This window comes from Halichoerus grypus, chromosome 5 (assembly GCF_964656455.1).
Source record: "Halichoerus grypus chromosome 5, mHalGry1.hap1.1, whole genome shotgun sequence".
NCBI classification, from domain to species: Eukaryota; Metazoa; Chordata; class Mammalia; order Carnivora; family Phocidae; genus Halichoerus; species Halichoerus grypus.
Genome location: NC_135716.1, coordinates 149,294,264 through 149,316,968, shown reverse-complemented (window position 1 = coordinate 149,316,968; position 22,705 = coordinate 149,294,264). Strand labels below are relative to the sequence as shown.

Sequence of the window (22,705 nt, the reverse complement as noted above, 5' to 3'; positions counted from 1 at the left end):
GGAGAGAACTGCCTATTAATAATAACAGGAAGCAAGGCAGGGAGAGCTTTCAAACAGCAATGCAGGTCTGGCACCTGTGAAAGGAGAAAAGAAAGGAAGAATTGGGTAGGAAAAGCCTCAGGCTGCAGTGTAGTTCTGACAAAGTCTTAGCCAGGCCAGTGGGGAGTCTGAGAAAAGTTGCTCTTAAAAGTCTCCCACATTGGGCAGTAGGGTACAGCCCCTAGGACCCCTACCATACTTAGTCCAATGACTGAGAGTAGCCTAGGGCACATGTAGTCTGGTGCGTCATCTGGAGGTTATCTGTCAACTATGCTGTTAAGAATAGATTTTCTTAAAGGAAGAGATGAGTAACACATCACCATGACCACTACCCCATCACACACACGTACCAAATGGGAAGAGGACTGAGGCCTCTGGATAAAAGAAATGTTGTGGATCTAGGGAGACTAACCAGTACAAAGATTCTATGCACTAGTATAGTGTGGAAGTTGCAAAGATATGAACTCAAGGGCCTTTGCAGGCTTGTACTTTTCCTCCATTAGATTTCTTACCTTTTTTTTTTAAATTTAATTTATTTATTTGAGAAAGAGAGATAGTGAGAGAGAGCACGAGCAGGGGGACGGGCAGAGGGAGAGGGAGAAGCAGGCTCCCCCCTGAGCAGGAAACCCTACACAGGGCTCAATCCCAAGACCCTGGGATCATGACCTGAGCCAAAGGCAGATACTTAACCAACTGAGCCACCCAGGCACCCGGATTTCTCATCCTTAAAAGCTCAGTTTCAACATACCACTGCCTCTATGATGTCTTCTCCGATCTTTCATGATTTCCTAATTTGCAATTCACTTTTCCCACCTCTAGAATCCTAGCATACTTTGCTTACATAACTGTTGTATTTGCATTTTGTCTTACCAACTGAACTGCTTTCGCAGTAATAAAGTATTTGTCTTATTTAATGCGGAATGGAATTGGCCAGCATAAAATAGGAATCCATACTTGATCTTGGCTGTGTGGCTTAGTACAACATAGCAGCATCTTCAATATCAGCACATATCCACTAAAAACCAACAAATTAAAGTTCCCCTAGCCACTGAAACACTCAATACTTTCTCCTAAGAGTATTCAGACTAATCCACAAGAACCCTTCAAGTTTGAATGTAAACGGTATCTCCACTAAACACTGAGAAGTGTTTAACATTTGTTTTTACATTTGTTTATCTCTTGACTTAGAACCCTAATTGACGCAACAGAGTAGTGGAGTAGTAAAAGGAAAAAGAACGAGGACAAGAAAAATATAGACTTTTCACTTGTTTTTATTTTGTTATGTTTTGTGTCCCTGCAGCTCATTATCTATCAAATGTACCTTAGAAGTTATGCAATGCATCCTGGAATACAGGAATGGTTTAATGTATGCAAATTTATCAATGTAATATACTGTGTTGTCAGATGAAGGATGAAAATCACATGACTGTCTCAACTGATGAAAAAAAAAAAGCATTTGACAAAATCCAATACCCTTTGATGACAAAAGCAGCCAAAAAACTAGGGGTAGAAGGAAATTACCTCAACATAATAAATGACATATAAGAAGATTCCACAGCTAACATCATATACAATGGTGAAAAACTGAAATCTTTCTAAGATCAAGAGCAAGGCAAATCCCACTCTCTTCACTGCTATTCAACATAGTACCCCAAGTTCTAGCAAGAGCAATTAGGCAAGAAGAAATAAATGGCATCTATCAGAAAGGAAGAAACAAAAGTATTCTGTTCACAGATTACATTGGCTTATACATAGAAAACCCTAAAAAGTCCATACACACACACACACACACACACACAAACACAGAACTAATAAAAAATCAGTAAAATTGCATAACACGAAATCAACATACAAAAATCAGTTGGGTTTCTATAAACTAACAATAAACTATCTGAAAAGGAAATTAAGAAAACAATCCTATTTACAACTGCATTAAAAATATTTTAAAATAAACTTAATCAAGAAGGTGAAAAACTTGTACACTGAAAACTACATATCACTGACAAAATAAATGAAAAGAGACACAAATAAATGGAAAGACATCCCATGTACATGGATTGAAAGACTTAATATAGCTAGTGTCCATATTGCTCAAAGTGTTCTATGGATTCAATGGAATCCCTCTGAAAATCCCAATGAAAATTTTGCAGAAATAGAAAAAAAATCCTAAAATTCACATGTAAACTCAAAAGACTCTGAAAAGACAAAAACAATCTAGAGAAAGCAAAACAAAGCTGGGCGTCTCATGCTTCCTGATTTTAAAATATATTACAGAGATACAATAGTCAAAACACAACGGACATTATGGTACCGGCATAAATAGAGACACATAGAACAAAAGAACAGAATAGAGCACCCAAATGTAAACCCTCATGTATATGGTCAAATGATCTTTGACAAGGGTGCCAATGCTACACAAGAAAGAAAGGAAAATCTCTACAACAAATGGTACTTGGAAAACTGGATATTTATATGCAGAAGAATGAAGTTGTACTTTACCTTACACCATGTACAAATATTAGCTCAAAATGGATTAAAGTTCTGAATGTAAGACCTGAAATTATAAAACTCCAAGAAGAAAACAAGGGAATAGCATATGACATTAAATCAGCTATGATTTCTTAGAGATGACACCAAAAGCATAGGCAAAAAAGCAAAAATAAACAAATGAGACATCAAACTTAAAGACTTTTGCACAGGGAAGGAAACAATCAACAGAGCAAAAAGGTAACCTAAGCAATGAGAGAAACTATTTTCAAACCATATATATCATAAAGGTTGATATCTAGAATATATACTCACAACAACAAAATAATCCAATTAAAAATGGGCAAAGAATTTGATGAAACATTTCTACAAAGAAGATATACCAAGAAGCAAAAAATTCTCAATTTCAGTAATCATCAGGGAAATGCAAATCAAAACCACAATGAGATATTACCTCACACCCACTGGGATAGCCACTTTAAAAAAACAAACAAACAAACAAACAAAATAAACAAACAAAACAAAGGTTGGTGAGGATGTGGAGAAATTGGAACCCTTGTACACTGCTGGGAATATAAAGTGGTGTAGCCTCTATGGAAAACAGTATGGTGGTTCCTTAAAAAATTAAAAACAGTTACCATATGATCCAGCGATTTCAATTCTGGATATATATCCAGCAGAATTAAAAACAGGATCTTGATATTTGCATACCCATGTTCACTGCAGTATTCACAATAGCCAAGAGTTGGAATCAACTTAAGTGCCCATTGACTGATGAATGGGTAAAGAAAATGTAGTATACACATGCAATGGAATATTATTCAGCTTTTATAAAGAGGCAAATCCTGTCTTATGCTACAAATGGATGAACCTTGAAGACATTATACTAAACGAAAAAAAACAGTCAGAGAGAGTCAACTACTGCATGATTCCACTTATATGAGGTATCTAAAGTAGTTATTTATACTCATATATTGTACACCTGAAACTAACATAACACTGTATATTAACTACATTGAAATTAATTTAAAAACTTAATATAAAATATAAAATAAAGTGGCTAAACTCAGGAAGCAGAATGATAGTTGTCAAAAGGTGGGGGGAGGGGAAATTGTTGTTCAATGGGTATAGAATTTCCGTTTTGCAATACGAAAAAGTTCTAGAAATCTGTTGCACAAAATGTGCATATGGTTAACACTACTGCACTATATACTTAAAAATGGTTAATATGGTAAGTTTTGTGCAATGTTTTTTTACAGCAATAAAAAGAAAAAGGCATTAAGTAATATAGATTTATTGAATGAAAGACTAAAATAATTTTCATACCAAAGTAGTTCCAAACCCTCTAAGATGTATCAAGGAGGGTTCCTATTATTTATTCTAAAATATATACCTATATAAAATATTCCTAAATGAAATAAAATGAATGCATTAAAACTGTATTTAATGAGAATTTTCATGGTTAGCTCCTTTATTGTTTTTTTATGTAGATTTATTTTAATTATTGGTTACAATATTAAAGGAGGTTATATATTAAAAAGATACATCAACATTTGAAGGAGTCTTTAATGAAACTTCTTTATATCATTTACACAATTTTCTAAGTGAAATTATTTTTAGCCTTAATATGAAAGAAACTAAGACAAGAGAAGGCATAAATACTGCAAAAAATCTTAGCCTTTGAAATTGCTTCCCTTTTGTCATCACTCACAGCAGGGCACCTACAATTCTTGGTATTCTGTGGCCGAAACTTTGTTGATGCTATGCTAACCCAAAGGGGATATAAATCTCTTGTCTAGGCAAAAACAGGAGCCAAATCTTTGCATTTGGGTTACAAAACACCACCTTTTCTACATATACTCCAGGTATCTAAAACATCCAGCCATTTACTACATTACAAAATCTGCCAAATGTATAATAGCCCCCAATGTAGTAAATTGTTTCCTATTTTCCTCATGTAGTAGGCACTGTAAATTTTTACAATCCCTTTTGCTATTAATGTAGAAATATATAAGAACAAAAATGAATGACATTCATAATACCCTTTGACCCAGAGATTTTAAACTATTTCCCATATTATTTTTATAAATAATAAAAAGATTAAAAAACACTAAATAACCCTAAATATTAGAACATGTTCATTAGCTATACTAGATTTAAAAAAAGAGTAGATGTACATATTTGTGTGTGGACAACAAAGAGAATGAGTTAAAGTTTGGTATGATTATGCAACTGAATAGTCTTTGACTATTGAAGCTGTAATTGCAAAGACTATAGCTGGAATGAATGCATCCATTTAAAATGTATAAACATAAGGAGAATATTGGAAAGAAACAGGCAATAATAGGATTAATTGTGCTTCAGTGAGAGGATTAGTGTTAATTTTTTTTTCAAAATTGACTTTGTTTTTATTACTTTTGGAAAACAAAATGTCAAATAAAATGAAACATATAAATCTCTATTTACTTGGTAATTCAGCATATCATCTCTTTAGTCTCTGGCCAGTGACTTCAAATACTAAATGTTGTACCAGCTGAGGGTGACAGTCTGATCAGATCAAGACATTTATTTCAGACTTGGAACATAGGGTTGCTCAACTCTATTGTGCTTGACTTTGGAATTATAGAAGGAGCTTCATATTGGTTTCATAGTCTCTCTAGCTAGTTAATTCAGGTCAAAGCTGTGAGACCTTAGGCAAAATTTTTAATCTCTTGTAATCTCAATTTTCTCAGCTATAAAATAATACCTACCTCATGAGAATTAAATGAAGTAACACTTATGTGATGGCGTCTAATATCATGGATACCATGCAGAAAGGCCTCAGCAAATGTTACATGGATGACTCAATTAATTTTTAAAAATTTATGAATGAATGGGTAAATAAATGAATCAACAAATGAATGAGAAAGAGGTCAGTTATTGAGTTCTAGTTCTGACATATATTAGCTGTGCGGCCGTAGGCAAATATCTAAACTTTTCTCAGCCTCAGTTTTCTTACTCATGTACTGAAGGAGTTAAATAAAAAAGATCTTTAAGGTTTCTTTTAACTCTAAATTCTACAAATTCTACATGGATGACAAGTGTGATATTAGCATTACATGCAAAGAAATGGATATATATTCTCTTACCTTTGTGTGTGTGTGTGTGTGTGTGTGTGTGTGTAGCTGATAATAAGATAACCCTTATGCTCTTTCTAAAAGAAACTCTCAATAATCATTTCTTTTATGCCACACTTTTAATGAAGTAGCCCAACCTACTTTATTAAATATTTGACTATTTTATAGTTAACGTTAGAAGATTTTCAAAAAACATAGACTGGGGGAAAAAATCAGCCTGTTAGCTTATAGACTCTTTTCATCCTATCTTTTCACCATGTATGATTCCATTGAGATTTTAACTAATAGATACCTAACTAATAGATACCTAAACTGAAGAAGGTTGGTGTGTGCTGACAAAAATGTGGTGATGATGTCAAAACATTCAAAGATTCAGTAATCTTTACTATTCAATCCTCATCAGTCTGTTAGTTTTTGCTATTATCTGTCTCTACATGTTTTCAAAGCACTGATACTGCTGATATATTTGAACACCTTTCTGATATTAATGTATTTATAATTCATGCTAAACTTGTGTACCCCTTATTAACTTAATCATATACAACTTTTCAGATCTTTAATGCTTTCCATAAAGGTTCTAATAAGTAAGAATTACAATAAAGTCATACCTATGAAAGGCTAGGTGGCATCATAGGAAGAACACAAAATTTGGAATCAGATATCTAAATTTCAATCCTGGCTCTCTGCCAGTGTGGCCTTGGTGAAATTACTGAGTGTCAGCTCATTGGTAACATGGATATAATAAGATGCCTAATACATGCTATTGTTGTAAAGATTAAACAAGAAAATGTATGAAAAATATGTAGAACAGTGCTTAACATTGTCAGGTGCTCATTAATGTTCACCAGTGAGTTGATTAGATTAATATACTTCAATATCATCATCTTATGCCTATTCCTAAAATAGTCCTTCTAGTGATTCTAATAACAAATACATATTTATAACACAAGGATCAGCAAACATTTCCACAAAGGGATAGATAAGAAATATTTTAGGCCTACAGGCCACACAGTTTTTACTGCAACTATTCAACTCAAGCAAAGTAGTATGAAAGCAGCCAAAGATGTAATACATAAATAATGGGCATGGCTATGTTACAATGAAACTTTATTTACACAAATAGCTGGACAACACAAAGGCTGGGGTCACAGCCTGCTCTCACATTATTTAAAGCACATAATTTATGTTACCTTAATTCATCCTCTCAAAAACCTGAAGGAAGGCAGGCTGAATAATCATATATCCATTTTTTTTAAAGATTTTATTTATTCATTTGACAGAGAGAGAGAGAGAGAGCACAAGCAGAGGGAGCAGCAGAGGGAGAGGGAGAAGCAGGCTCCCCACCAGGCAGAGAGCCCAACGTGGGGCTTGATCCCAGGACCCTGGGATCATGACCTGAGCTGAAGGCAGACGCCCAACCAATTGAGCCACCCAGGTGTCCCTCTTATATCCATTTGACAAATGAGGAGAACTAGGGTGTGAATAGACTTGTCCAAGATCTTACAATAGTAAGTATCGGATCACACAAAAGTGAATCTTTAATTCTTCATTAGATATGCTACAATATGCCTAAAAATGAATCAAGTTAAGTGAAAGTCAAAGCATTTCCACGAATGGATCAATTGTTAGTACATAATATCTGAGGTAGTAATAGTAATGTTCACTTGCTGTAAGTTGTATCACCTAATTTCAAGCTCTGTGGAGGATTCTGGTACAAGTAATAAGGAATGGTCCAAAACATGCTGTGCCCTACTAGTGAGTGCCTCATCACTACAAGCATTCAAACAAAAGTCAAATGCCCTCTGTCATGAAAACTGAAGAATGGATCATGGATAGGTAGTGAGAAAGTTACATAGAATGATGGCTAACACCTCTCCTAGAGCTGAGACCTAGGTTTCTTGGACACAAAATACAAATACATCAGATATTTTGGGAAGATCACCTGAGATTAAATCACGTTCCATTAAAAAAAAAATGTTTACAGGAAGAAAACCATGGATCACAGCTTAAACAAGAAAAAAAAATGTTAAGAATGAAGAGGTGACTTGGAAGAAGTTAAAACAAGGTAACTAGAATTACTTGGTTGAAGGCCCAACTTGGAAGCATCAAGAACCTCTTGGAGAGAAGGATCTGTACTGCTGTTAGCTCCTTTTTTCATTTAAGAATGGAGAGGGAAATGATCATCACGGATATGCTGGCCCATAGGGAAGTTAGAGATTGTGACATCTTTTTAATTTTTTTTTCTTTTTTATGTGTGAGGGACTAGAAACTCAGAAAGAAAAAGTGATTTAATTAAGGGCAAACAAGAGTAAACAGAGGAATAAGTCCTAAAATCCACTCTGCCAGCCTCCAAAGCCCTTTGCTCTTCTATTCACCTAGTTGCCTATTACCTTATTTTAGTCCTACCACAATCCTGCAAACTAAATTCTATTATTCTCATTTTATAAATGAAGAGGCTAAAAAAGCCAAGTAAGTCACCTGGTAAATAGTGGACCTAGAATTCAAATTCGGCTTCTTGATTTCTAGTCAAATACTGCCTATCATCTTAAGCTCTTTCTCATGTCTTAAGCTGGTTTCCTGACACAACTTATTACAAATACTACTGAGAGCTCAGTAAAACATTTAAAACTTGGACTCATTTATAAATGTCACCACAAACATCCTGACTTGAGAGGACATCTGAGCTCCTGTATACAGAACTGATAAACAGTGAGGGAAAAGGAGAAACTCTGGTCCTCTGCCCTTGGAAGACCCTTTTAAGGTTTTATATGACCAGGAAATCAGATTAGCTACTACAATAGAAGTAAAGGCTTAAATTTCTGGGTAAAATGAATTATGTATTTTTTTTTTAATATTTCACTAGCTTGACTTACATAAAAGTATAATCCAATTGAGGATTCTGATAATTGTAGAACTCCCAAATGCAGGCAGGAGGCTGAGCAAGGAGAAAGATGGTCATCCTGTGAATAACCAACAAAATTCCACACCAGGCTATTCTCCTGGATTCTGTTTTTATGGATCCAGTTAAATATACTTTGAGTCCTGTTCTCTGGTAAATCAAATTCATTTCTAAATGATTTGTGAAATGAAACAAAATGATGATTCTATAGATGGAATGGTCAGAGGCACAAAGCAGTGACTGTCACCATGGACAGTTATGTTCATGCACCAAAAATAATTTGATTACTATTTAATCTTGTAATTTTCAGAAAGGCTTTGAGGTCCCAGAGGATCTGTCCAGTATTGTTAGACTTCTTTCATTTTCCTTAGCTTCATTCTTCCCTTATAGAAGGGATATGAAGACCTCAAATGGCCTGTGTTCTTGGTACTAGAGGATGATCAGTTATAGTAAGAATAACATTTACTTTGCAATATATCCTAAAAATGGTAGATTATAATGCTGCAGGAAAACTTCACTAATAATGAAGGAGACACACCTAAACATCTCTAAGGAAGAAACTCTATCATGTGCCAGCTTGGGTCACTCTGTAAAGGGTGCAAGGGTAGGGTTGCGGTGCTGCAAGCTGTGCACACTGTTTCTCTTCCACGGGGAATGCATAGTCACTGTGGAGACCTGGCCAGCTGGGCTGCTCAGTGAAGGTGTGTGCACACTCAGTAGGTGTAATTTTAACAAGTTGTCTAAGTCTTCCAGAGGAGGTGGGGAAATACAGTGTTGGCAAGTTTTGTGCTGGTCTTCTGGGGGAGTGGACTGACAGTGTTGAGAGCAACGCTGCTGGGTGGGGGGAGCAGGGTGTGGTGTCAGCAGATTAGGTAGTGAATTCAGGTCCTGCCTGGTTCTTGCAGGTCTCCTTGTGATTATGCTAGTAGGTAGTGGAGTGGAATAGCACCTGCCAGAGCCTTGGCTCCTGGAGAAGTCCTTCATGGAACTCTGAGATTAGTAACTAATTCTCTCTCCCATATGCCCCAGCTGTTTTTCAAACTCCTGCACCTAAATTGTATCTCCATAGACTATTTGTTGTGCTATCTTTTTAAGGGTGGAGACTTAGCTTCCTAATGCCCCCTGGGTTCTCCCAGAGCAGAACCCTCTGATCTTTAAAGTTCTAGGCCCTAAGTCTTGCTTCCTGGTTGTAAGGCCTCATGAAATTCGACCCCTCTGATTTTCAAAGTGAAATGCTATGGGATTTGTCTTTCTTGTGCAGGCTCCCTGGTATTATAGTCTGTTTCTCACCCCACTCTGTGCCTGCAGCTCCCTTCCTCTGGCAGCCAGACCCATGGGATTTAGCTCCCTACTGCTTCTCTGTTCTTCCTACCCTCTTCGACGGGAAATTAAGGAGTCGATCCCATTTACAATTGCACCCAAAACCATAAGATACCTAGGAATAAATCTAACCAAAGAGGCAAAGAAGCTGTATTCAGAAAACTATAGTATACTCATGAAAGAAACTGAGGAAGACACAAAGAAATGGAAAAATGTTCCATGCTCATGGATTGGAAAAACAAATATTGTGAAAATGTCTATGCTACATAGAGCAATCTACATATTCAGTGCAATCCCTATCAAAATACCATCAACTTTTTTCAGAGAAATGGAACAAATAATCCTTAATTTGTATGGAAACAGGAAATACCCCAAATAGCCAGAGGAATGTTGAAAAAGAAAAGCAAAACTGGTGGCACTGCAATTCCAGACCTCAAGCTCTATTACAAAGCCATAATCATCAAGACAGTATGGTAGTGGCACAAAAACAGACACACAGATCAATGGAACACAATAGAGAGCCCAGAAATGGACCCTCAACTCTATGGTCAACTAATCTTCAACAAGTGGGAAAGAATATCCAATGGAAAAAGGACAGTCTCTTCAACAAATGGCGGTGGGAAAATTGGACAGCCACATGCAGAATAATGAAACTGGACCATTTCCTTACACCATGCACAAAAATAGACTCAAAATGGATGAAAGACCTAAATGTGAGACAGGAATCCATCAAAATCCTTGAGGAGAACACAGGCAGCAACCTCTTCAACCTCAGCCACAGCAACTTCTTCCTAGACACATCGCCAAAGGCAACGGAAGCAAGGGCAAAAATGAACTATTGGGACTTCCTCAAAATAAAAAGCTTTTGCACAGCAAAGGAAAAAGTCAACAAAATTAAGAGACAACCAACAGTTTGGGAGAAGATATCTGCATATGACATATCAGATAAAGGTCTATTATCCAAAATCTATAAAGAACTTATCAAACTCAACACCCAAAGAACAAATGATCCAATCAAGAAATGCGCAGAAGACATGAACAGACATTTTTCCAAAGAACACATCCAAATGGCCAACAGACACATGAAAAAGTGCTCAACATCGCTCGGCATCAGGGAAATCCAAATCAAAACCTCAATGAGATACCACCTCACACCAGTCAGAATGGCTAAAATTAACAAGTCAGGAAACGACAGATGTTGGCGGGGATGCGGAGAAAGGGGAACCCTCCTACCCTGTTGGTGGGAATGCAAGCTGGTGCAGCCACTCTGGAAAACAGTATGGAGGTTCCTCCAAAAGTTGTAAAGAGAGCTACCCTATGACCCAGCAATTGCACTACTGGGTATTTACCCCAAAGATACAAATGTAGTGATCAAAAGGGGTACACGCACCCCAATGTTTATAGCAGCAATGTCCACAATAACCAAACTGTGGAAAGAGCCTAGATGTCCATCGACAGATGAATGGATAAAGAAGATGTGGTATATATATAAAATGGAATACTATGCAGCCATCAAAAAATGAACTCTTTCCATTTGCATCGACATGGATGGAACTACAGGGTAGTATGCTAAGTGAAATAAGTCAATCAGAGATAAGTATCCTACGATCTCACTGATATGAGGAATTTGAGAAACAAGACAGAGGACCATAGGGGAAGGGAGGGAAAAATGAAAGAAGATGAAACCAGAGAGGGCAACAAACCATAAGAGACTCTTAATCTCAGGAAACAAACTGAGGGTTGCTGGAGTGGAGGTGCGTGGGAGGGACTGGGTGGCTAGGTGATGGATATTGGGGAGGGTATGTACTATTGTGAGCACTGTGAATTGTGTAAGACTGATAAGTCACAGACCTGTATCCTTGAAACAAATAATATGTTATATGTTAATAAAAAAAATTTAAAAATAATACTGTAACAAGAGATAAAGAAGGACACTATATTATAATAAAGAGGACAATCCAACAAGAAGATATAACAACTGTAAATATATATGCACCCAACATAGGAGCACATATACATAAAATACAAATACATAAAACAGCTAATAACAAACATAAAGAAACTAATCTATGGTAATACAGTAATAGTAGGGGACTTTAGCACTCCACTTATATCAATGGATAGATCATCCAAACAGAAGATCAACAAGGAAATAATGGCTTTGAATGATAAACTGGACCAGATGGAATTAACAGATATATTCAGAACATTCTGTCCTAAAACAGCAGAATACACATTCTTTTCAAGTGCACATGGAACATTCTCCAGATGACATATTAGGCCACAAAGCAAGTCTCAACAAATTCAAAAGATCAAAGTCATACCATGCATCTTTTCTGACCATCATGCTACGAAACTAGAAATCAATCATAAGAAAAAATCTGGAAAGAGCACAAATACATGCAGGATAAGTAACATGCTACTGAACAATGAATAGGTCAACCAAGAAATCAAAGAAGAAATAAAAAATTACATGGAAACAGATGAAAATGGAAATGCAGTAGTCCAAAATCTTTGGGATACAGCAAAAGCAGTCTAAGAGGGAACTTTATAGCAATAGAAGTCTACCTTAAGAAGGAAGAACAATCTCAAATAAATAACCTAAACTTACACCTAAAGGAGCTAGAAAAAGAACAAATGAAACGCAAAACCAGCAGAAAGAAGGAAAAATAAATAATAAATATTAGAGCAGAAATGACTGATACAGAAACTAAAAACCAATAAAACAGATCAGTGAAACCAGGAGCTGGTTATTTGAAAAAAATCAACAAAACTGATAAACCTCTAGCCAGACTCATCAACAAAAAGAGAGGACTCAAATAAACAAAATTGCAAATGAAGGAGGAGCAATAACACCTAACATCAGATGCAGTGGCAGTATCGTAGCCAATGAGGTTTATCTGAGGCGCGATTATTGCTAATAGAAAAATACAAACAATTTTAAGAGAATGTTGTGAAAAATTATATGCCAACAAATTGGACAGACAGGAAGAAATGGATAAATTCCTAAAAACATATAACCTACCAAAACTGAATTAAAAAAAAAATAGAAAATTTCAACAGACCAACTATTAGCAATGAAATTGAATCAGTAATCAAACAACTCCCAATGAACAAAAGTCCAGGACCAGAAGGCTTAAGAGGTGAATTCTACCAAACATTTAAAGACAAGTAATTACCTATTCTTCTAAAACTATTCGAAAAAATAGAAATGGAAAGAAAACTTCCAAATTCATTCTATGAGGCCAGCATTACCCTGATAACACCAACCAGATAATTTAACTTTTGTGTCTGACACCACAAAAAAGAGAACTACAAGTCAGTATCTCTGATGAACATAGATGGCAAAATCCTCACCAAAATAATAGCAAACTGAATCCAAGAACACATTAGAAAAATCATTCATTACAATCAAATGGGTTTTATTCCAGGAATGCAAGATTGGTTTAATATTTGCAAATCAATCAACATGATACATTGCATCATTTCAATAGATGCAAAAAAATTATTTGACAAAGTACAACATCCATTCATCATAAAAACCCTCAACAAAGTAGTTTTAGAGGAAACAAACCCCAACATAATAAAGGCCATATGTGAAAAACACACAGCAATAATCATACTCAATGGGGAAAAATTGAGAGCTTTTCCCCCAAGGTCAGGAATAAGACAAGGATATCCAGTCCCACCACTTTTATTCAACACAGTACTGGAAGTCCTAGCCACAGCAAAGAGGCAACAAAAAGAAATAAAAGGCATCCAAATAGGCAAGAAAGAAGTCAAATTTTCATTATTCGCAGACAACATGATACTCTATGTAGAAAACCCAAAAGAATCCACCAAAAAACTACTAGAACTGATACACAAATTCAGCAAAGTCACAGGATACAAAATCAATACACAGAAATCTGCTGCATTCCTATAAACTAATAATGAAGCAGCAGAAAGAGAAATTAAGAAGACGATCTCATTTACAAATGTGCCAAAAATAATTAAGTACCTAGAAATAAACTTAACCAAAGAGGTGAAAGACCTGTACTTGATGAAAGGAATTAAAGACGAGAAAAAGAAATGGAAAGACATTCCATGCTCATGGGTTAGAAGAAAAAATATTGTTAAAATGTCTATACTACCCAAAGCAATCTACACATTTAACGCAATCCCTATCAAAATACCAACAGCATTTTTCAGACTAAAACAATCCTAAAATTTGTATAGAACCACAAAAGACACCAAACTGCCAAAGCAATCCTAAAAAAGAAAAACAATACCAGAGGTATCACAATTCCAGATTCCAAGTTATATTACAAAGCTGTAGTAATCAAAGCAGTATGATACTGGCACAAAGCAGACATAGAGATCAATAGAACCATATACAAAATGCAGAAATAACGCTACAACTATATAGTGAATTAATCTTCAACAAAAGAGGAAAGTATATGCAATGGGAAAAAGACAACCTCTTGAACAGATACTTTTGGGAAAACTGGACAACTACATGCAAAAGAATGAAAGTGGACCATTTGCTTACACCATACACAAAAATAAACTCAAAATGGTTTAAAAACCTAATTGTGAGACCTGAAACCATAAAAATCTTAGAGCACAGGTAGTAATTTCCCTGACATTGGCCATAGCAACATTTTTCTAGATATATCTCCTGAGGCAAGGGAAATAAAAGCCAAAATAAACTATTGGGACCACATGAAAATAAAAAAGACTTCTGTACAGTGAAGGAAACAATCAACAAAACAAAAAGGCAACCTACTGAATGGGAGAAGATATTTGCCAATGACGTATCTGATAAAAGGTTAGTTTCCAAAATATATGAAGAACCTATACAACTCAACACCCCAAAAAACAAATAATCCAATTAATAAATGTGCAGAAGACATGAACAGACATTTCTTCAAAGAACACGTGAAAATGGCCAACACACATGAAAAGATGTTCAACTTCCTTCATCATCAGGGATATGCAAAACAAAACTACAATGAAATATCACTTCACACCTGTTAGGATGGCTAAAATCAAAAACACAAGGAACAGCAAGTGTTGGCAAGGATGTGGAGAAATAGGAACCCTCATGCACCATTGGTGGGAATGCAAACTGGTGTGACCACTGTGGAAAACAATATGGAGATTCCTCAAAATGTAAAAGTAGAGCTACCCTATGATCCAGTAATCGCACTACTGGGTATTTACCCAAAGAATACAAAAACACTAATTTGAAGGGATGTATGCACCCCTATGTTTATAGCAGCTCTATTCACAATAGCCAAACTATGGAAGAAGCCCAGTGTACATTGATAGAATGGACACATATGGAATATTATTCAGGCATAGGAAAGAATGAAATCTTCCCATCTGCAACAACATGGATGGAGAGAGGGAGTATCATGCTAAGCAAATTAAGTCAGTCAGAGAAAGACAAATACCATATGATTTCACTCATATGTGGAATTTAAAAAACAAAATGAGTGAGCAAAGGGAAAAAAAGAGAGAAAGAGACAAACCAAGAAACAGACTCTTAATTACAGAGAACAAATGATGGTTATCAGAGGGGAGGTGGGTGCAGAGATGGATGAAAGAGTTGATGGGGATTAAACAGTACATTTTCTGTGATGAGCATTGAGTAATGTTTAGAATTGTTGAATTACTATATTGTATACTTGAAAGTAATATATCACTATATGTTAACTATACTGGAATTAAAAGTTTTAAAAATTTTCAAAAAGAGAGAGAATACTGGAAGAAAAGCAGAATACAGAGGAAAAGAAATGAACTTAGGAGAGTCATTCAGCCTTTACTGAGCCCACACAATGGATAAGCTCTGTTCTGAGAACTGGCTGTTCTAGATGTAATTTGATCTCGACATCTGTTACTGCCACAGTGTGCCCAGGTGCTGAAGTGACAGAGGCTACAGATTTGCCTGTCTCATATCATAGTCACTAGCTACATGTGGCTATTTAAACTTAATGTAAAGAATATGACATAAAATTTAAAATTTTGTTCCTTAGTCACACTGGCCACAATTGAAGAACTCAATAGTCACATGTGGTTAATGGCTACGGTATTAAGCATCATAGATACAGAACATTTCCACCATTGCAGAAAGTCCTATTGGACAGTTCTGCTATAGATATTTGGCTTCAGAATAGCTAGCTGGACATCATTTCCTCTGGAGCATAACAGCCTCCAAAACTGTCCAAATGGCTCCTGTGGAAGATGTAGCTAAACAGGGAACTATGTTTTTCAGAATGACTTTTCCTGTGTGGTTTTGGCTTAACGTTGGTCAAATGAGGAAACTGCACAATTTGGAAGGTGAAAATAAAGCAGGAGCCATTAGTCTCCGTAGATCTTTGCTTAGTCAGATGTTGTAACATCAGACAAAGAGGTATCTCAAGGATTACAGCTTGTCTTTCCTCTCCCCTGTTCTAATTTCAGCTCTTTCCCCTTATTGCTGGCCCTACTAACTGGAGAACCCAGACCTACCACAAGATGTCTGGCTGCAGACTCCCATCATCAGTAGCTACACAGAGTCAGTGGCTTTCCATAGACCTCTCCATGATCACACACTGCTGTCTCACTTTGACATCATGCTTCTCAGACTGACAGGGTGGTGATCCTTCTCTGATCCTCCAACTCCCCCTTCTTAATCATCACTTCCTTAGATCCTCCCACAGTTATGTAATATCTAATTCCTTTAATGAAACCTCCAGGGGTGCCTGGGTGGCTCAGTTGGTTAAGCGACTGCCTTCGGCTCAGGTCATGATCCTAGAGTCCCTGGATCGAGTTCCACATCGGGCTCCCTGCTCGGCAGGGAGTCTGCTTCTCCCTCTGACCCTCCCCCCTCTCATGTGCTTTCTCTGTCTCATTCTCTCTCTCTCAAATAAATAAATAAAATCTTTAAAAAAAAATGAAACCTCTATCCCCTTATAGTCATAATGATCTATTCCATAAAATGTCTGCAAGAGCTAGAAAGAGCTCTATTCTGGGAGTTAGAAAGCCTCAGAACTATGGTATTGCTAAAAGAACACAGATTTTGGAGCCACTTAGATAAAGATTCAAATGCTGACACTGCTATTTGTTAGATGCTTGCAACCTTAAGCAGATTATTTTATCTCTGTTTTCTCTTCTCTATAAGGGAGATAACACATTCATCTTACAGAGTCAATTAGAGTGTAAAACAATAAAATATATGGCAAAGATCTAACAGTGTGAGGCTAAAATAGATGCTGAATCAATATTAATGCTTACATCTTTGCCATACTAAGATTTAGTCCTCAGCCCATCATCTCTTAGGCATGTGAATTAAAACAAATGACTTCAATCTTCTCAGACTGAGGTTTCTCCTCAGACCTTATCAAGCTTCTAAAGTGATATACATCTCAGGTTCCTGAGTAAAGAATTAATAGATCCTGGAATTAGTAATCCAGTTAATATAATCTCAAAGTCTGAATCTTTTTCAAGAATTGGGCTTTCATCAAACTCTAAGAATGGCTTTTCTTTTTCCCCAATAGAGGAAATTCAGTCAGTTGTTCAAATTCATTTCTTCTCCCAAATGGTTTTTATGCCATCCTTCAAAAACTCTAATATTGCCAATGAATTAAAGTTATCTAACTCTGGCACTTGGAGGAGACACTTCCTGGTATGAGCCAGAGCCCAAATGCCTCAAATGTATTTGTTGTAGGAGCAATCCCTGAATATGTGAACCACTAATATACATGAGGCTCAGGCCAGACAATGGCAAAAGAATTACAGCTTCTACACACTAGTTTTGCCTCACCATGCCAGTTTTAGACCTCAACTAATATGCAGTCGCCAACTGTGTAAACACATATACATATATAAATATACTTGAAAGATAGATAAAATAAGATAAAGAAGATAAAAAGCATAGAGAAAATACTTAAAGGAAATTCACAAGCATGTTAACATGGGTTCTCACTGGTTAGTAGAATTATGAGTGCTTTACTCTTCATTGTTTTCCTTGGAGGTCTCTGGTTCCATGTCTTTCATGAGGTTATATTATTTTTAATTATAAATAATTACTTATTTCTAGTAAGACATGCATTTTTCTTGCATTCAAAGTAATTGGTATAATGAATGAAAAGTTTATTTCTTAGGAACTGGAAGTCAAAATGCTGGAATTAAATTCTAGTTCTGTCACATTGTATCTGTGTGACTTCAGACAAGTTTCTTAGCTTATGAGCATCAATTCTCATCTTTGTGCAATGAAGGTAATAACATCTAACTCATGTGAATGTTTTGAAGATTAAATGCAATATGTATGTTAAGTTCTTAGAGCCTAACACATAGTAGGGACTCCAATAATGGTGCTACTAGCATGGTTAATTGAGGTAGTAGTAGCAGCAAAAATAAAATAACAATATTATAACAATAACAAATATTACAATAATAATAATGATGATGATAAAGTAAAAGTAAATTTTAGTGATCAGTTAGGCCACTGTATCACCTGATTAAGACACTGAGGTCCAGAGAGCTAGACCAAGATCATACAATTGGGTGGAAAACTTCTCATTCCCAATCCTGTGACTTTGTATCTTAGAAAATTTGGTTTGTAAAGAATATTGATTTAATTCAACTGATATGTTTTAACACCCTCAGTGCTGATGAAACAAGGTGCTGCCTCTGACAGAATTCACATTCTATCAAACAGAGAATCAGGCCCATCCATACCTATTTTGAAAATACTGTCAAGAACTATCATGGAGGTACAGAAATGTGCAGTGGGACCACATAGGAAGAAACAACTAGAGCCCTTCTTGGCTTGAAACAGGAGTCAGAAAAGTTTCACAAGGGTAACCCCTGAGCCAGATCTCAAAGGAACAAGAATAGTTTGTTAGGGTATTAGAGAGAAAGGGGGCACTAAGTTCGAAGAGTTGTGTGAATAAAGACCTGAAAGTTTGAGGGTATATTATTTTATAGGGAGAAGTTTGATGTGGATGTCCAAGGACAGATTCATTTATTCAACTACTCAAAAAATTATTTCTTGAGCACTCCTCTATGCCAAGTAATGTGCTAAGCTGACAAGGTGGTATATGAAGAGTTCTGATTACCAAGCCAAAGAATTGGGGTTTTATTCTATAAACAATAGAAATAAGAGCTTTTTAAAACAAAGAAGAACAAGATCAAAGCTTCTCCTTTTTAAAATCTAATTATGCTACTGCTGACTGGACTGCTTCCCCTAGGTAGGACCTACACATTGGGGATCAAAGTGCCATTGGTATTAAAACAAAAAATTCTCTAAGACTACAGCTGAATATGAAGCAAACCTTACTGGAGCATTTCATTTTGTGTCTGGTGCTGTGGCAGGAAGAAAGTATCAGCCCTTCCCCATTGATTTTCTGGTGGGAGCAGCAAAACTACACTTTGAGGAGAATGACCTCTAGGTTGATTAAGATTTGAAAAATGTTGAATTTATGCTATAAATTCTGGCTCAAGCTGAAGAGGTGCTAATGTGATTGGAACTCTTGCAGTAACTGTCAGAGGCAAGAGATCGATCTGAAATTCATGTTCAACAATCCTGCTTTACCCATTGAGCCAAAACCAGTTTTTAAAAGTGGCAAGCTTCTTTAAGAAACACAGGAACATAAGGTCAGCCTGTTCCCACCCCTCATTGCTGTTGCTTCATATTCCAGGCACATCATGAGTAGTTAGTATTTTAACATAAATGAGATATAAACATCCCCTCTCTCTCAGAAAGAAAGAAAAAAAGAAAAGAAAACCTGAAGATGCATTAAAAGTTTTTTAAATTAAGAATTTCCATGGCAAAGATGTATTTGGTGCAAGAAATTCACTACATGTCAGTCTAACCTTCTCTCTACTTCAGCATTGCTTAAAATTCACTATGTAAAGTGTATTGTTTCAGTAGTAAGAGAATGAGTCAACACAGGCATGCTCTGGGCCTCTGGAGAGGAGGAGCTCAGTATGCAATGGCTGCTGTCAAAGGTCGCTCCCCACAAAGCAAAGGATCTTCCTCTGCATCAGTTGTCTCCCATCTGTCCAACATACCGTAGTGAGGCCAGGGGATAGAAACAATGGTGCAGGACAGGCAGAAGCTCTCTCCAATCATTTCCCTCCTGAGGCCATTTGAGGCCAGGTACCCACAGAAGTCAGACCCCTGGTTTCTGGCAACACTCTTCTTTAACTGTGCCAGGGCCTTCTCTAATTACAAAATAACTCATGATAATACAATTATCCAGCTTTCAACAACACACAAGTAAAATTGATAACATAGAATTGGGTCGAAAGTATTTAGGTCAAAAACAAGTTGGTTAAAATGACAAATTGGTCAAAAATGAACAATGACAGTTATATTATCCTCCTGTGTGTTTATTTTACTTCATCCTCTCCCTTATACTGGTTCCTTCCCAGCAGCATTTACATATGCTCATGTCTCTCCCATTTCAAATTAGCTTCCTTTGACTCCCTATCTTTCTGTAGCCAGAACACTAGTTCTCCCAACCTCCTTGAAACTCCATTCATCCATCTATCCACATATACATCTCAAAAATTTATTTGGAGGCCTACCATGTGCCAAAATTTGAGCTCAGTGCAGAAATAAAATGAATAGAATAGAAAGGCTTCTGCACTTATGGAGCTTACTTTCTTTTTTCTTCTCTTTTTTTTTTTTTAGCACAATTTCTGGTATTTAGTAAGCTATCAAAGGTCAATTAATATTTTTCCTGATAAGTCTTTTGTCTTTTGCATTTGGCATTTTTTGGTTTGTTTGTTTCAAGTTCTTATTTAAATTCTAGTTAGTTAACATATAGGGTAATAGTGGCTTCAGGAGTAGAATTTAGTGATTCATCACTTACATACAACATCCAGTGCTCACTTTCTATTAAAGAGAATACAAATAAAAATAAACAAAAAAACCCACAAAGAAAATATTAAAGAGTTACAGATACTGTGCAAAGTAAATAAGAGGAGAAAGTACGGGGTTGTTATATAGTGTGGTCTGGAAACTCATCACTGAAGAGGGGACTTTTAAAGTGAAATTTGAATAAAGGAACAAGATAAAGATCTAGAGAAAGAGATCCCAGGCATTGAAAACAGCTATTGCAAAAAGCTAGAGTAAAGACAAACACAAATTATTTAAGGAATAAATATATTAGTGTGGCTAGAGCATAGTGGACATAAACAGAGTGTGTAAGATGAAGTTGAAGAAGTAGGCAGAAGCTTGATGGTGGATAGATGTGGAAGCCAGAGTACGATGTTTGGAATTTATTGTAAGTACTAGGGAAAGCCATTAATGGGTTTTAACCAGGAGAACAAAAGGCTCTATGTTTTCAAAAGATTACTCTGGAAGCAGGAGGATAAGATGGGAGATATTGCCATGGTCCAAGTAAACAATGATAGTGATTTTGATTAAAGTGGTAGTAGGGAGGAAGAAATAGATGAAATGGGTTATGTTTTAAGGATAAACTTAGTTGACTTAGTGATAGACTGGACATGGAGGGTAGGATTACAAAAATTGGAATTGATGAGAACTTCTAGATTATTTTATTTTTAATTTATTTTTATGTATTTTTTAAAGATTTTATTTTCTTTAATTATGTTCAGTTAGCAAACATATAGTACATCATAAGTTTTTGTTATAGTGTTCAATGATTCATTAGTTGCGTGTAACACCCAGTGCTCCTCCCAATACGTGCCCTCCTTAATACCCAACATGGGGATCAAACTTATAACCCCGAGGTCAAGAGTAGTATGCTCTACTGACTAAGCCAGCCAAGTGACCCTCCAGATTATTTTAAAATAAAGTATAAAGTAACTTCTTAATGAGTGTGTTTACTATCTCTATTTCCTTTGTCCCCACACATTCTTCAATACATTACATTATTACTAGATCCCAAACAGCCACACCTTTTAAACTGCTTTTCTGAAGTTAACTAAAGACCTTCTTTTGCTAACTCATGGAATTTTTCTAAGTGCTTTACTTGACCTCCCAGCAGCATATGACACTAATGTTCCCTTGACTTCCTAGGTTTCTTCCTCTACCTATAACTGTTCTTTTTTGGTGTTTTTTGTAGACTCTTATTATTCTGTGTGTTCCTAAATGATTCTTAAAAATAATTTGGACCCTGACTCTCTTTTCATACCGGATGATGGCATAAACACCTATGTTTCAGGTACCATGAATATGATCAATACTTGTAAATATAAATCTCCAAAGAAGATACTTCCTCTGAGTTTCAGGAAGTATATTCAATTACCTTATAGACAACCCCCTTGGTTGCCTTGGATACTTTAAATACAATATGTCAAAAATGCTCCCAAATACAAAAACCTGCTCTTCGTCTTTTGTCCCCCCTTTTAAGTAAGCAGTATAACTCTCGAACCATTAAAGCCAGAAATCTTGAAATAAATTTCAAGAAATTCCATTTCTCTCCATCTCCACTGCTTTAGGTCACCATCTTCTATAGCCATTGGCTACTTTTAAGAGCCTCTTATTCTCTCAGCCTCAGATTTCTCCCTCTGCAATCCATTTTCCACACTGCAGAAAGAATTCTGTTTCTACAACAGGGCAAATCTCACAACGGAGACAAATGAGATTGATTGTTCCATATCTTTAGGAAAAAAAGTCATGTTTTTTAATGAAACCAGAAAGGATGACAACTTTGAAAAAAAAAATGAATGCACAAATTCCTTTGGTCACCATGTGAATTCAAATCCAAGAACCATATAGACCACTGCTGCCTGGAAAGTGATTTATGAGACCCATTTGGAAGAGCAGTTTGGAACAACAATTCATGGTCCAAAATACTGAGAAACAAGCAAGCATGCAAAAACACAGTTAATTTTAAAATGT

At 36.1% G+C, this 22,705-nt stretch overlaps 1 protein-coding gene and 1 pseudogene across 6 annotated transcripts in view; one reads left to right on the top strand and one right to left on the bottom strand.

The window, feature by feature from the left end:
• Positions 1–22,705, bottom strand: part of LOC118544703 (BEN domain-containing protein 5) — a 1,415,283-nt gene that overhangs the window by 812,448 nt on the left and 580,130 nt on the right. The window lies entirely within an intron of this gene.
• On the top strand, positions 12,723–12,841 carry LOC118544730 (U4 spliceosomal RNA; annotated as a pseudogene).